Below are 13,532 nucleotides of genomic sequence, written 5' to 3'. Positions count from 1 at the left end.
GTTCCATTGGTGTCTGGTTATGTGGGCTTCATTGCATTATTTCATCTGTTAATTCCTTAGTTTCCACATCCGTAAAACAAGGATAAAAATACCCACCTCATATTGTTATGAGGACTGAGTTGACACAGAAAAATACCTGGACCCCAACATGGAGTAAGGGCTTCATCAATGGTTGTTTTGTAATAATTTCAGATTCACGTAAAGTTGCAATAAGAATAAGCAAACCTGGTTTCTTTCAGTGACTTCATCTTCCATAATTTGAAAGGGCATTGACATCAGGATGATGTATGTGTGTAGACCTGTGGATTTCATCTCATATGTGATTCATATACTCAATTCACATACAGCAGTCAAGATACAGAACTATCCCATCACACCCAAGGGCTCCCGCATGCTAGTCAGGAAGCCACCACCCTCTCACCGCAGCCTTACCCTCTCTGTCCTCTGTCAACCACTACTAATCTGTTTTCCATCTCTGTAATGTTGTCATTATGCAAATGTTTTGTGTAAATGGTAACACAATGTGTGACCTTATGAAATGGACTTTTTTTTTCATTCTGCATAATACCCTTGATGTCTATCCAAGTCATGGCAGGTATCAGTAGGTTTGGGGTATTTTTTTAAATACATCATGCAGTACGAACCATGGTAGTGTAGTTCCTATCTGTCACCATACATTATTATAGTATAATTGACTGTATTCCCTATTCTGTACTTTTCATCTCATGACTTAATTATTTATAACTGGAAGTTTGTACCTCTTCATCCCCTTCACATATTTTGCCCATCCCCTCTGGCAACAACTAGTTTATTTCTGTATTTGAGTCTGTTTTATTTTATTTGTTTGCTCATTTGTTTTGTTCCCTAGATTCCACATATAAATGAAATCACGAAGTGTTTGTCTTTCTCTGTCTGACTTCTTTCACTTAGTATAATATCTTCCAGGTCCATCAGTGTTTTTGCAAATGGCGAGATCTCATTCTTTTTTATGGCTGAGTAATATATACTCACATCTTTATCTTGTCATCTGTTGATGGACATTAGGGTTGCTTCCATATCCTGGCTATTATAAATAATGCTGCAATGAACATAAGGATGCATCGTTTTGAATTAGTGTTTTTATTTTCTTTGGGTAAATACCCAGTAGTGGAATTACTGGACATGCAGTAGTTTTATTTTTAATTTTTTGAGGACCCTCCACACTGTTTTCCACAGTGATTGGGCCAACTTACATTCCCATCAAGAGCACATTTCTCCACATATTCATCGACACCTGCTATTTCTTGATTTTTTTATTCTACCCATTCTGACAGGTGTGAAGTAAACTCTCATCTTGGTTTTGATTTGCATTTTCCTGTTGATTAGTGATATTGAAAAACGTTTCATATGTCTGTTGGCATCTGCATGCTTTGGGAAAATGTCTATTCAGATCCTATGTCCATTTTTAATTAGATTATTGAGGGGTTAGTGTTGAGTTGTATAAGTTCTTTGCATATTTTGGATATTAACTCTTTATTGGGTTTATCAGTTGCAAATACCATCTCATTCAGTAGGTTGCCTCTTCATTTTGTTGATGTTTTCCTTCTCTGTGCAAAATCTTTTTTTTTTTTAATTTTTATTTTAGATAAAAAGAACTTAAGCAAGGAAGGGGGCAGAGGGAGAGATAAAGAATCTTAAACAAGTTGCCCACTCAGCAGAGAGTCTATATGGGGCTTAATCCCATGACCCTGGGACCATGACCTGAGCCGAAATCAAGAGTCGGATGCTCAGCTAACTGAGCCACCCAGGCGCCCCCTCTGTACAATCTTTGTATTTTGGTGTAGTCCCAATAGTTTATTTTTGTTTTTGTTTTCCTTGCTTAAAGGGACATACCCATAAATATGGGCTGATTTCCAAGAGATAACTGTCTATGCCTCCTTTTAGGAGTTTTATGATTTCAGGTCTCACTTTTAGGTCTTTTATCCAATAGTTTGTTTCCTTTAATTCCTGAGTAGCATTCCATGGTATGAAAGTACCATTTTTTTTCAACCATTCATCAATTGAGGGACATTTCAGTTGTTTCCAATTTGGAGCTTGTACAAGTAGTACAAGCTACTTAGGAACAATCCTATACAGGTCTTTATCTGAATATAAATGTTTATTTTTCTGAGACAAATTCCCAGGAGTGTGATCGCTGGGTTTTTTGACCCTTTGCAACAATTTCCTTATGGTTATAACTAGGAGCCGCAAATGTGCAATTGTTGTAAGACAAGAGGTTATCAATAAAGTCCATCAAAGACAAACTGAATAAAATCTTTTGGTAATACTTCAAAATTACATTAATCAGGATAATTAGTGATAGCTGCTCTAACAACCCCACAATCAGTTGCTCAAAAGGGTAATAGTTTGTTTCTTAATCAATAGCTATTGTTGATCAGGTAGCCCTTCTGGGTGGCTTCGCCCCTCTTTGGTGACTCCAACATCTCTGCTTTTAGCTGGGTGGATCAAAGAGGGAAGAAGCGGCTATGAAAGATAACTTGGGTTGTTTTAAGAGCCAGACATTCATATTGCATATATTGCTTTTGTATATATTGGCCAAAACCAGTCACATAATCTCTACCTAAATGCAAGGGAGGTTAGGAAATCCTGTCTTCCAAGAAGTAGTAATGGAATATCCATCTTACTAGGCATTGTGTCAATAATGAACGGCATCTGTGAACAGATGGAAAAATAGAACATTTTGTTTTTCCTATCAAAGCGTTATAGGTTGAACTAAATCCAGCTTGAGAAAAACTTAATAACAATCCCTAAATCGCTTCCTATGAAGACAACTGGCAGAGTTAAAGAAAAGGTAATGACACTAGTCATTAAAGCAGTTGGTGTGTGCTGCATGTATTAAACTATCCTGACTGGGGGCAAGTAATCTTTGAGAGGTACAGGAATGGAAACAGGATACGGAAAGACGGGGTGGAAATGTGCCAGGACCAATCCCACCAACCTCACCGGCTGGCTTTCAAGAGCTAGTCTCGTCCTACATGTTACAGCCAGGCTCAAAGTCAGGTTAAGCCAGGATCAGCAAACCACGGCCCAAAGGTCACACCCAGCCCTCTGCCTGTTTTTATATGGCCTGTGTGCTAAGGATGAGCTTTATGTTTATTATGTTGACAAAAATTAAAAGAAAGAGCAATATTTTGTGACACTGGAAAGTAGGTGAAATATAATTTTCTTGTCCATAAATAGAGTTTTGTCAGAACATGATCGTATTCATTTGTTTTCGTATCGTCCATGGCTACTTTTACACTACAATGACAGAATTAAATGGTTATGACAAAGGCTGTATGGCTAAAGACAACATCCTAATTATTTACTCTCTGGCCCCAGTTCACCAATCCCAAGAATAAGCCATCTGGGCCAAAGAGTTTTCAACGTTTTTGAAAATATTGTTAAGTTCATGGAAGGCTATTCCCCTTTTAAAGCCAACTTTATTTAATGACTTTTTCACATTGAAAAAATAGCATTGCAATTTTTTTTAAGATCCACTTTTAATAGGCCATCTTCAGCTCCTTGTCGCAAGAGCAATCATCTGAGAATTAATCCCATTCCTGAGCCTGCAGGGATAATGGTATTGTCCCTGAAATCCATCAGTGTTGACCCTGGAATCCCCAGTCGGGAAAAAGAACCACAACATGTCTAGCTTTGAAGAGTCCTAAAATATTGCATAACTGTAGCATAATCACATTATATGACTGAAAACCTTTAAGTACCATGAAAAAGATTTTCTCCAAGCATAAAGTGTACATGCTTTTTAGCTGTATTTAGAAATCGTTAACCTTTTCAAACTTGCTTGCTCCCCACGGAGCAGCCAAGTTCAAAAGAGTGTCAGCCAAAAAACAAATTAAAAAAAAAATGTTCCCATACTGTCCATGCTGTGAAATACTTCATCTTTTAAAATAACCTGTAAAGATGAATACTTGGGTTATTTTCATATCTGAGGAAAAGCACGTGAATCTTTCCCTCTAACACCTTAGGAAAACTACCACACTTCATGCCTTTTTAACAACTTGCAAGATGTTTGTTCTCCACATCTGACTTTGCTTTTTAGATGTGTGGTTGGTAAGAGCCCTGGCTTGGAATTCCAACTGCCTGTGACGCAAATTCTCGTCTGGTCTTTATGTTGTATGACTTTGAGTTAACCCCATGATGGACTCATGCAACACCATGAGTTGTGGTGTTAATTCTCACACCCGAATATTGTGAGAATTAAGTGGGGACACAGCATAAAAAATATGTAGCTCCATGCTTGGCACACACCAAATGCTCAATAATATTGTCTATGAGTGACTACTACTGTCTCACTGGGGAGAGAGCAGAGCAGCGAGAGTCTTGTTTTGTCGCTGGGGCAAACACCATGCCTATAACATGTAGAAATAGTGTCAGAGACAGTCATTGTCAACAAAACCATCTGTCAGTGGAGTAAGCAAATTGAAACGGAAAGAACCTCTTCGGTGTATCAAGGCAGTGGGTAAAATATATCACGTATATGACAGAAATATTATAGGTAATAAGTCAATAACAAAAAAATCATTTTGCATTAATCTCTCAAACTCCTAGGAAATCTTAGAAGTTATCAGTTCAACCACCTGGCTCATTAAGTCATTCTTCGCCTTCCCATGATAAGGAAAGCACCATTCGTTGAGACAACCCATTTCAATTTGAGACTATTCCTTTGACTGAACTGAAAAAAGATTTCTTGGGGTGTGTACATTCTTTGGATCAAGTTCCATGCTCTGGAGCCAAATCTGATACCTCTCCCCTTGGACAGATCTTGGAATATTCAATGAGATCATCTACACCGCCCCTGCACTGACTTCTCCACTCTGGTCCACTGTTCACCACACTACAGGACTGGTGAGGCCTTCACCACGCTGGCCACATATCCTACTGTGCTTTCAGTACAACGCAGCCCCTTTCTTTGTAAAACAGCTCACCTGCCTTGTACTCTGCCCTCTGGCAAATACACAACCCTATAAATTCTCCAGGCCGTGTTGCTGGATAAAAATATTCTAAACATGTTCTGTAGCCCAGTCCTATGTTTGAGATGACATTTCAAAGCAAAATTATTTAATCTCTTCCCTGCATTCTGTTCTACAGGTCAGAATCACGTACCAACAGTTTTTAATGTTTATTTATTTTTGAGAGAGAGAGCAGGGGAAGGGCAGAGAGAGGGAGATACAGAATCTGAAGCAGGCTCCAGGTTCTGAGCTGTCAGCCCAGAGCCCGATTCAGGGCCTGAACCTGTGAACAATGAGATCATGACCTGAGCCAAAGTTGGACGCTTAACTGACTGAGCCACCCAAGTGCCCCACATACCAATAATTCTGAAAGGTAGCAAAGAAACTGGAACTGCACGGTATGGTGCCTGGAGAATTTAAACCTGAATGTCCTGTTGACTTAGTTCTCCATATAGTAGATGGAAACTAAAGAATACAGAACCCAACAATTAAATGAAAGCTTTTTGACAATTATTTCAACCTTATGTTAAGCGTAGCTAAGAGTCTGAGTTTTTACCTCCCTTGCAAGCTAGCAAGTAAGCCTGCCACAGCATTGTGGATGCTGCCATGACATGAAATGCCTGGATCAGAGACAAAGGAGCCTATTACTCTAGGCACAGCAAGCAGCACCAGCTTCACGTTCCTGCAGTTTTCCCTTGCATTGTGTGCCCCACAGGGACAAGGTGGACTGCCACTTGTGAACACTGAGGACTCAGCAGTGGTGCTCCACAGCTGAGAAACCCTGAGCTTAAAATCCCCCAATCTTTTATAGGGCTCTATGCAAGCTTACCCAGCTTTTACCCTGGAGGGAGACATTATCTTTATTATAGTGGTCAGCAAGTAACCCTGCCCTTTGCTCCAGTGAGATCCCTACCTATATCTCCCAAAGCTATTCATTATACAATCATCCTTGAGAAGGATGATCTAGAATAAAAGCGGTCAATGCTTCTACTTGTAGGACATGCAAACCCAGGAGACCCATGGAATGGTCTCCCAGTACATCATAAGATTTGTTAGGGGAATACTTAATTTCTCGAGAATTAAATCATTCAGTAAGTATCTATTGGATGATCACTGTGTGCTCAGTACTCCTATACGGTGGCAATTCCTCCTCCCTGAGGTCCTCACCTGGGTTTGCTCTCAGCAGAGTGTGCCCCTGCCCGACTTCACTGTGGCCAGGGCCTTGGGTGTCACTGCTGTGACTTTATCATCCAGCTTTCTCGTTAATGCTAAGGGACTAAGGGAAAAATGAGGCCAGTAGCAGATGGAAGCCTATAAATTCTTCCCCGTTCCTTTCCCCACCCCTTATCATCATGGACTATTTAAAAAGGCGGTGGTGTCGGCATCCCTAAAGATATCCATGTGACCTTGTAACCCACTTTGGGAGCACACCAGATCGGGATAGATTTGTTCACTCCCCTTTGGGCCTTACCCTATGTTTGCCCCTTCTTCCCAATTTCCCCAGATTTCACTCCTGGGAAAGTGTGAGCTGGGAGACTCAGAGGAGAAGGGTCCACTAGTCACACAAAGTTCAGTGGGAGAAAAGGACAGACTCTAAGACTCCAAAACTGTAATGGCTTGGGCCCACCTGGACCCTTATTTTCCAGAGGCCAGATGAGAGGAGGTCCCTGCCGTCAGGAGATCTCAGAGACATCTGGGCACAGACCCTTGCATGCGGGAACAGGGATCCCAGGGGCCACTTGCTCTATACCTCATGCTGAAGAGACTGAAGGGTCAGGTGGCCCATGGAGTCCAGTGGCCCATGGACATGAGGAACATGGCTTCTCGGAAAAACCAAGCCTTCTTGCAGACCTCCTGGAAAATTCCTTCCCTTTGTGTGTCCACAAAGAGCCAGAGCTGGGTGAGAAGACAACGTGGAGAACAAAGCAGGCTTTGTGTGGCACACGGACTGAGTCACCAATGGTGAGGAGCCAGGCCAGCTTAGAGCCTCACAAAGGCCTCCGAGGTCAAGACCTTGGGCACCTTACCTAACATTTCAATCTTTAGCTCACTTGTCGACCAAACAGGAATGCCGAAGCCCAGGGAAATTGTAAAAGACTTTGAAATGGGCCTACGAGACCCAGCAGGGCACCAGGAGGAAGGTGGGGTGTGTACTGAAGGAAGGTGGCAATCCTGAGGACATCCAGCCTTGAGCAGACCCAGGCTCCATTTCCCTGCCCGCCTTCCCGGTTCTCTGTCCCAGGGAGAGCTAAGTTAAAAGAAATTCAAGTTCACATTAACTTCATACCTTTATCCAAGCAAGAACATGAACATTTTCAAAGACCAAAAAAAAAAAAAAAATCACTCTTCCAGGTCATGGGCAGTCAGTCAGGAGATAGAACAAAGCACCCCTCACCCCTAGGATAGTACACTTCCCCCTCAATATTTTCTCTGAAGGTTTTTAAATGTTGCTACTCATCAGAATGACAAATTTACTGAGTGTAGTTTATAATATCATTCATCAAACTGGTGGCCAAGTATGTTAATTTTTCTTAATTTTTAATGTTTATTTTATTTTTGAGAGACAGACAGAGCATGAATGGGGAAGGGCAAAGAGAGGGAGACACAGAATCTGAAGCAGGCTCCAGGCTGTGAGCTAGCTGTCAGCACAGAGCCCGATGCCAGGCTCGAACCCACAAACTGCGAGATTGTGACCTGAGTCGAAGTCGGATGCTCAGCTGACTGAGCCACCCATGTGCCCCCAAGTGTATTAATTTTTAAAGATTTTATAAATCTTGTATAAAAATAAAGATAAGGATGCAAACCTAGTAGTTAGGGGAAAGTCAAGACTGATGCAATATTAATAAATTTTGAATGCTTTATTATTTACATTGACAAAGAAAGTGAAGGCCATTAAGGAAAGAAAAAAGGAAGGAAGGAAGGAAAAAAGAAAGGAAAGAGGCAAGGGAGGGATGAAGGGAGGGAGAGAGAGGGAGAAAGAAAGAAAGGAAGAAAGGAAGAAAGGTGAGAAAGAGAAAGAAAGGGTGTAGGAAGAAACACAGGCCTGTCCGAGTTCTGTTGTGTTGTTATGTGCCTATCCACTTAAAAAGAGGAGCTGGGGGTTTTCAATATGTAGCTACACACATCAGTGATATCTCAATAAAACCGATGTCTACCTCTGACTCAGTGGCCTCGTGAGTGATTTCTCATGTTCCTCCAGTCCGTCTTTTACAGGCAGTATATGATTCCTAATCTGGGGTGCTCATCCAATTTATCATTGCAATATTTTAAGTTGCTATCTCTCTCTCCTCTTCACTTTCTATCTCATGGCACCCTTGATTTGAAAATGAATGGGATTGTTCCTGGAGGAGCAACAACGGTCTTAATATGTAAATGCGAATGAAATGTCAAGCTTTAAAAATGGAAGTATGCCTTCTCAAATTGGGAAAGCAGGGCCATTCCCAATAGACCATTTTTCTTCTCCTGACCTTTTAGTTCCACGACCTACTAGAGGTCATTTCATTTATGGCCCTCTGAGGAAAAAGTAGCTACGTTTTTACCCAAAGGCACACCCTAGAGTGAAGGCGGGGAGTAGGCAACTAATCTAACCTCTTCATCAGAGTCCACTCCGAATGGCTTTGGAATGACTGTGAGGAAGGGTTAACAGTAGATTACGCTTCCCTATGATGAAGTGCTAGAATAAGTGCCTGATTTCTTAGAATTACAGTCTTCACACTTTCCTCAAGGAAATAAAGCGTACAAAATGCAAAAATGGGGAATAGTAATGAATTCTGAGTAATCATATAGACATATCTTCCAAATTAACTGCTTAAAAAAGGTAAGTTGGTTTTTATGTATATGAGAAAAAATTCATCCTACTTGGTGTTAGTAATATGATTTTATGACAAAGTTCATTGTCACTTACTTAGTATTTTGTCCTGACCTGGTAAAGTGATCACTTTATCACTTTATATATATGTGATCCCTATATCATATATATATATATGCTATTAAAGGAAAAACATATTGGAGCAGCATGGTTATTTTTCTAGCATTTATTCTTTTTTAATCTGCTTATTCTTTAAAAAATGTTTTAATGCTTATTTTATTTTTGAGAGACAGAGCACAAATAAGGAAGGGGCAGAGAGAGATGGAGACACAGAATCTGAAGCAGGCTTCAGGCTCCGAGCTGTCAGCACAGAGCCCAATACAGGGCTCAAACTCATAAACTGTGAGATCATGACCTGAGCTGAAGTTGGACACTTAACTGACTGGGCCACTCAGGTGCCCCTCCACTATTTATTCTTGATTTAATCTCACTTAGTCTTACTAAGTGATTTGTCTTACTGAATAAACCACTTACAATAACCAAATGATGAGAGAAGCAATAATTATTTTACCAACTCTTGGCAGAGTCTTTGATTCTAAAAAAGTATGCATTAAAAGATGTATATAGTATGTGTGTGTATGTTCATACGTGTATGTGCATGTGTATCCATGTGCTCACATGTGTGTGTGAATCCGTGAAGGCAAGTCTGTGTGCAACTTGCATAATGGCCTGATTCTTTATTCTACCTCTATATACAGAGAGATCTCCAAGTTTTACCATAGCCCTTCTGCTCCTTTTAATCTCTGCATAGAGAGAAATCATTTATCACTTGGCCAAAAACCAGGAATAAGAATCATTTCCCCTATAGTGGGCAAACAGTACACAGCAAAATCATCATCACCATCATCATCATCAACTATTAAGACAACTGCCACAGATCCTGCTTTATATTGGAAAATTAATTTCTGGACACCATATCAGTAGCAACAATATTATCTACTCACCCTAGGGTCATCATATTCCAATAAATAGCAATGATGGGCAGTACTGTAATCATGTATTAGGAATGACTTTATGAAGAGTACTGCTAAAAATTCTGCAGTTTTATTGCTGGTCTTCTGAAAATAAGGACTGGGTCAATCTCAACTCTAGGTCATGAATTCCCTTCCCAAGACTCAAAACATTTTGTTAGTAGTAGAGGATCTTTAGTTATTTTTAAGGAAATATTAATGTCTTTGAAGAATACAGCAATTCCTTACATATTCCAGAATGCTATGATTTTAAAGATATCACTTTACAGCAAAGGCCACCCTAGACATCATTACACACCTTTTTGTGTGAAGGTCTGAGTGTGGACTGTGTTCAGTGGTGCGCAAGCATTGCTTTTGGGCTGCCCTGAGCGTGTAACTTGCTTAGATCATCTTCATGTACTGGCAATGCGAAAGGAACACCTCAAATCTCCTCCTGCCAGCCACAACTCTACCAATTGACCATTTTACTACCTGTGCCAAGAGAACTTGTAAATTACCCTTGTGTTTAGCAAGTGCTCACTGATGGGGGAATTAAAACCAGAAGTATTTCAAGTAACATTGGATTAGCTACCATAACGGTGTTTCACTCATGCTTTATTGAAATTTCCGCTATACTTCTCTTTGCTCAGGTATTCCCAGTTTTGCTTTAGCTGTTGTAACTTGACAAGAACCAGGCAGAGAATGGCAACAAAGAGTACAATAGCGTAGAAATTTGAAGATTTTGGTCTTTATCCTAGAGAAGGAATAATGAACAGATTCACATGTTGCCTCTACAAAATTAGCTATTTCACTACTATGAAATGTGAGTAACCACAACTAACACCACATTAACCTCACTACTATAGACAGTGAAATGGAGACATGGGCAACACTAGTCAGGAAGCTCTAAGAATAAAGGGCTGTACTAGACCAAAATGTACTCCCCCCAAAAATCATCTTATGTTTTTGGGTCTATTAATTCTGTCTTGCTTTCTTAGGAGGTCGGGTTAAAACATCAGACCAAAAAAAAAATGTTTGTGATTAACAAAGAATAGGATATATCAAGAAGGTATTTTTGAATTACATTCTTTTAAGAATTAAGATAAAACTGTTATAATGTATTCTCCATTAAAATGCAGCAAATCAAGAAGCAGCATTAACAAATGGTAAGGAATAGACATTTTGCACCACATAAACTCTGTGTCTGTGCTTTGGCTTTGCTATACACATACACTTTATGACCTTGGATAGTTAACTGAAGGCTCAGATTCCTCAGGTGTAAACGAGAAAGGAGAATTGCTTTTTCACAGTTTTGCTGAACACTATGATACCTAGCAAAAATAGCACTCTGTAGGAGTTCATTGTGATTATCATACTTTTTTAATATTTAACTATCATTTATGTTTAAAATATTGACTGAGCATCTTGCTATGTGGCAAATACTCCTCTTCTAGGCACTAAAGACACAGCAATGAATGAGTCAACAGTTACTAAGAGTTACTGAGGTTTGGCCATATGCCAGGTACTATGTGCAATGACACATTTCAAACTCACAACTCATTAGAATTAGCATTATCGCTTTTCAGTTGAAGAAACTGAGAACAAGTTAAATAACAGGAAGACATGGATCCAAGATTTGAAACCTAGGTTCTCCAGCTCAAGACTGTAATCCTCATGCAGGGCCCAGTGCACGAGTCACAAAATTAACAAGTGAACAAGTGAATGAATTCAGAGACTGAGTATGGCCAGGAAGAAAAGAAACCTTAGCATAAGAGACTAAAATGTGATAAAAGCCTCAGGGGGAAGAGAGAGGTCAGGGAAGGCCTCTAGGACAAGGTGATGTCAGAGCACAGGTCTGTCTGGGTGACATGAAAAACAAAGCCAGGCTAAGGTCTGCAGGAAAAGCATTCCAGCTGGACAGAACAGCACGAACAGATAAATACCCTGCAGCAAGCTTGAACTTCAGATGAAAATTAATTTTCTATGTGGATTTTCTCCAGAATGCCATGCCTACCCTATTCACTGCCTCTTTCCCTGTTACCTCTCTGTGTTACTGTATCTTCTTCACAGTTCACTTCTCTGTTTCTCTCACTGCCTTCTCTTGCTAATTTCCTACATCACTACCATGGACGATGAGGCCAAGGAGAGAGGATCAGGGAAGGCAAACAGGAGGGAAAGTCAGGAAAATGGGAAGGAAAGACTTAAGACATGATGTGCTACAACAGGATGCTGTCTGCTGTCATATAATACGTTTGAATTTGTGAAGCTGGGCTTCATAAGGAACTCTATCCTTTCCTCCCCCGCCTAACAAGCTCAAAGATAAGCTTTGTGCTCAGCTGGAGTAGTTTCCATTAGCCCAGGGGTTCTGGTATAGATAGTCCTTTAAGCCCTATAACTTCATTACTCAAGTCTTATATTGGATCTGTACTTCTTTTACAAGTTACAGCTCCATACTCTGGGGTGTAGATGTAACAGCAAATACATTTCAATGAACAGATAAGAGCACTGTGGTTATTGTTGGCCAAATGGCCGTCATGATTTTTCTCTGTGGACAGGTCCATGGGTCGAGCCTCCCACACTGATTCTAGGGAGGTTTCCATTTCTTTTAATCCTGAGAACCCTTTTCTCCAATGAGAACAAGCCTGAGAAACAAGCCTCCTGGTGGAGAGAAAGGTTGCAGCCTTCCAGATTTTCCACCATTTCAGGTCAGGACCCAGGTCCATAAGTGAGGCCATCTTGGAGTATCCAGCTTTCAGCCAAAATGGATCAGACAGAAAGCCCTGTCCGGCCCTGATGTAGAACAGGAGGAAATAGTAAGTATTTTGTTTCATGCCATTAAGTTTTGGCATGGCTTGTGAGACAGCAAAAACTAACTGAGAAAAGCAATAGCATTTTCTCCTGGTAAAATGTTTGAAAGTAACTATACTCTCATATTCTAAATTATATTCTTAATAAACTGCTTAACTTCTCTCCAATGTAACCAGTTTATAATTTTTAGTAATGAACTTCCTTGATAATATAGATGGGATGTTTAGTAAATGTGAAGAGGGCAGGAAATTAATGATATAATTAAGGTGAGATAGATGTTTGAAAAGCCAAAATGATAAGACACATTCAACAGGTTGAATTTTAATAATATATTAAATATGAAATCTTATATCATAGTCTATAATCTGTACAGCATACATATAGCATGGCTTCTTATGCCTTGTCTGAAGCATTTGAGGATGCTTTGGGCAAATTCTCTCCTTTGGAACAGAGTGGAGGGGAAAAAAAACAAGGAAATATCCAAGAGAAAATAAGAATCTCCATCTCATCCCTAGGCAAACTTTGAGTAGCCGGGGCAGCAGCCTAATCACTTCGACAGGAAACCTTCCATTATGCAGCATAACACTCAAGGACCTTTAGGAGAAAACGAGTATGGGTAGAGGTGTGATGATATAAACAAAGAAAATTTCACTCCTCGGGAGTGTGTTGTGTCCTCTGGCTGGAGGAATTAAAGAGAGATCATTTGAATGATGATGTATTTACATCCATGAAGTTGACTGAGAGTCCATATGAGGCAATATAGGAAGTATAGGACCCTCAATTGCATAAAGAATTTTCTAGAATGCCTAATAAAATATACCTCACTTTTTATTAAGGGTGTTAGGGAATCAGCTTCATATTCGCAATCAGAGGATACTTCTCTAAGAATCTGTAATAACAAAATCTTTTGACACA

This window comes from Suricata suricatta, chromosome 15 (assembly GCF_006229205.1).
Source record: "Suricata suricatta isolate VVHF042 chromosome 15, meerkat_22Aug2017_6uvM2_HiC, whole genome shotgun sequence".
Lineage (NCBI taxonomy): Eukaryota > Metazoa > Chordata > Mammalia > Carnivora > Herpestidae > Suricata > Suricata suricatta.
Note: the sequence above shows the minus strand (reverse complement) of the source record.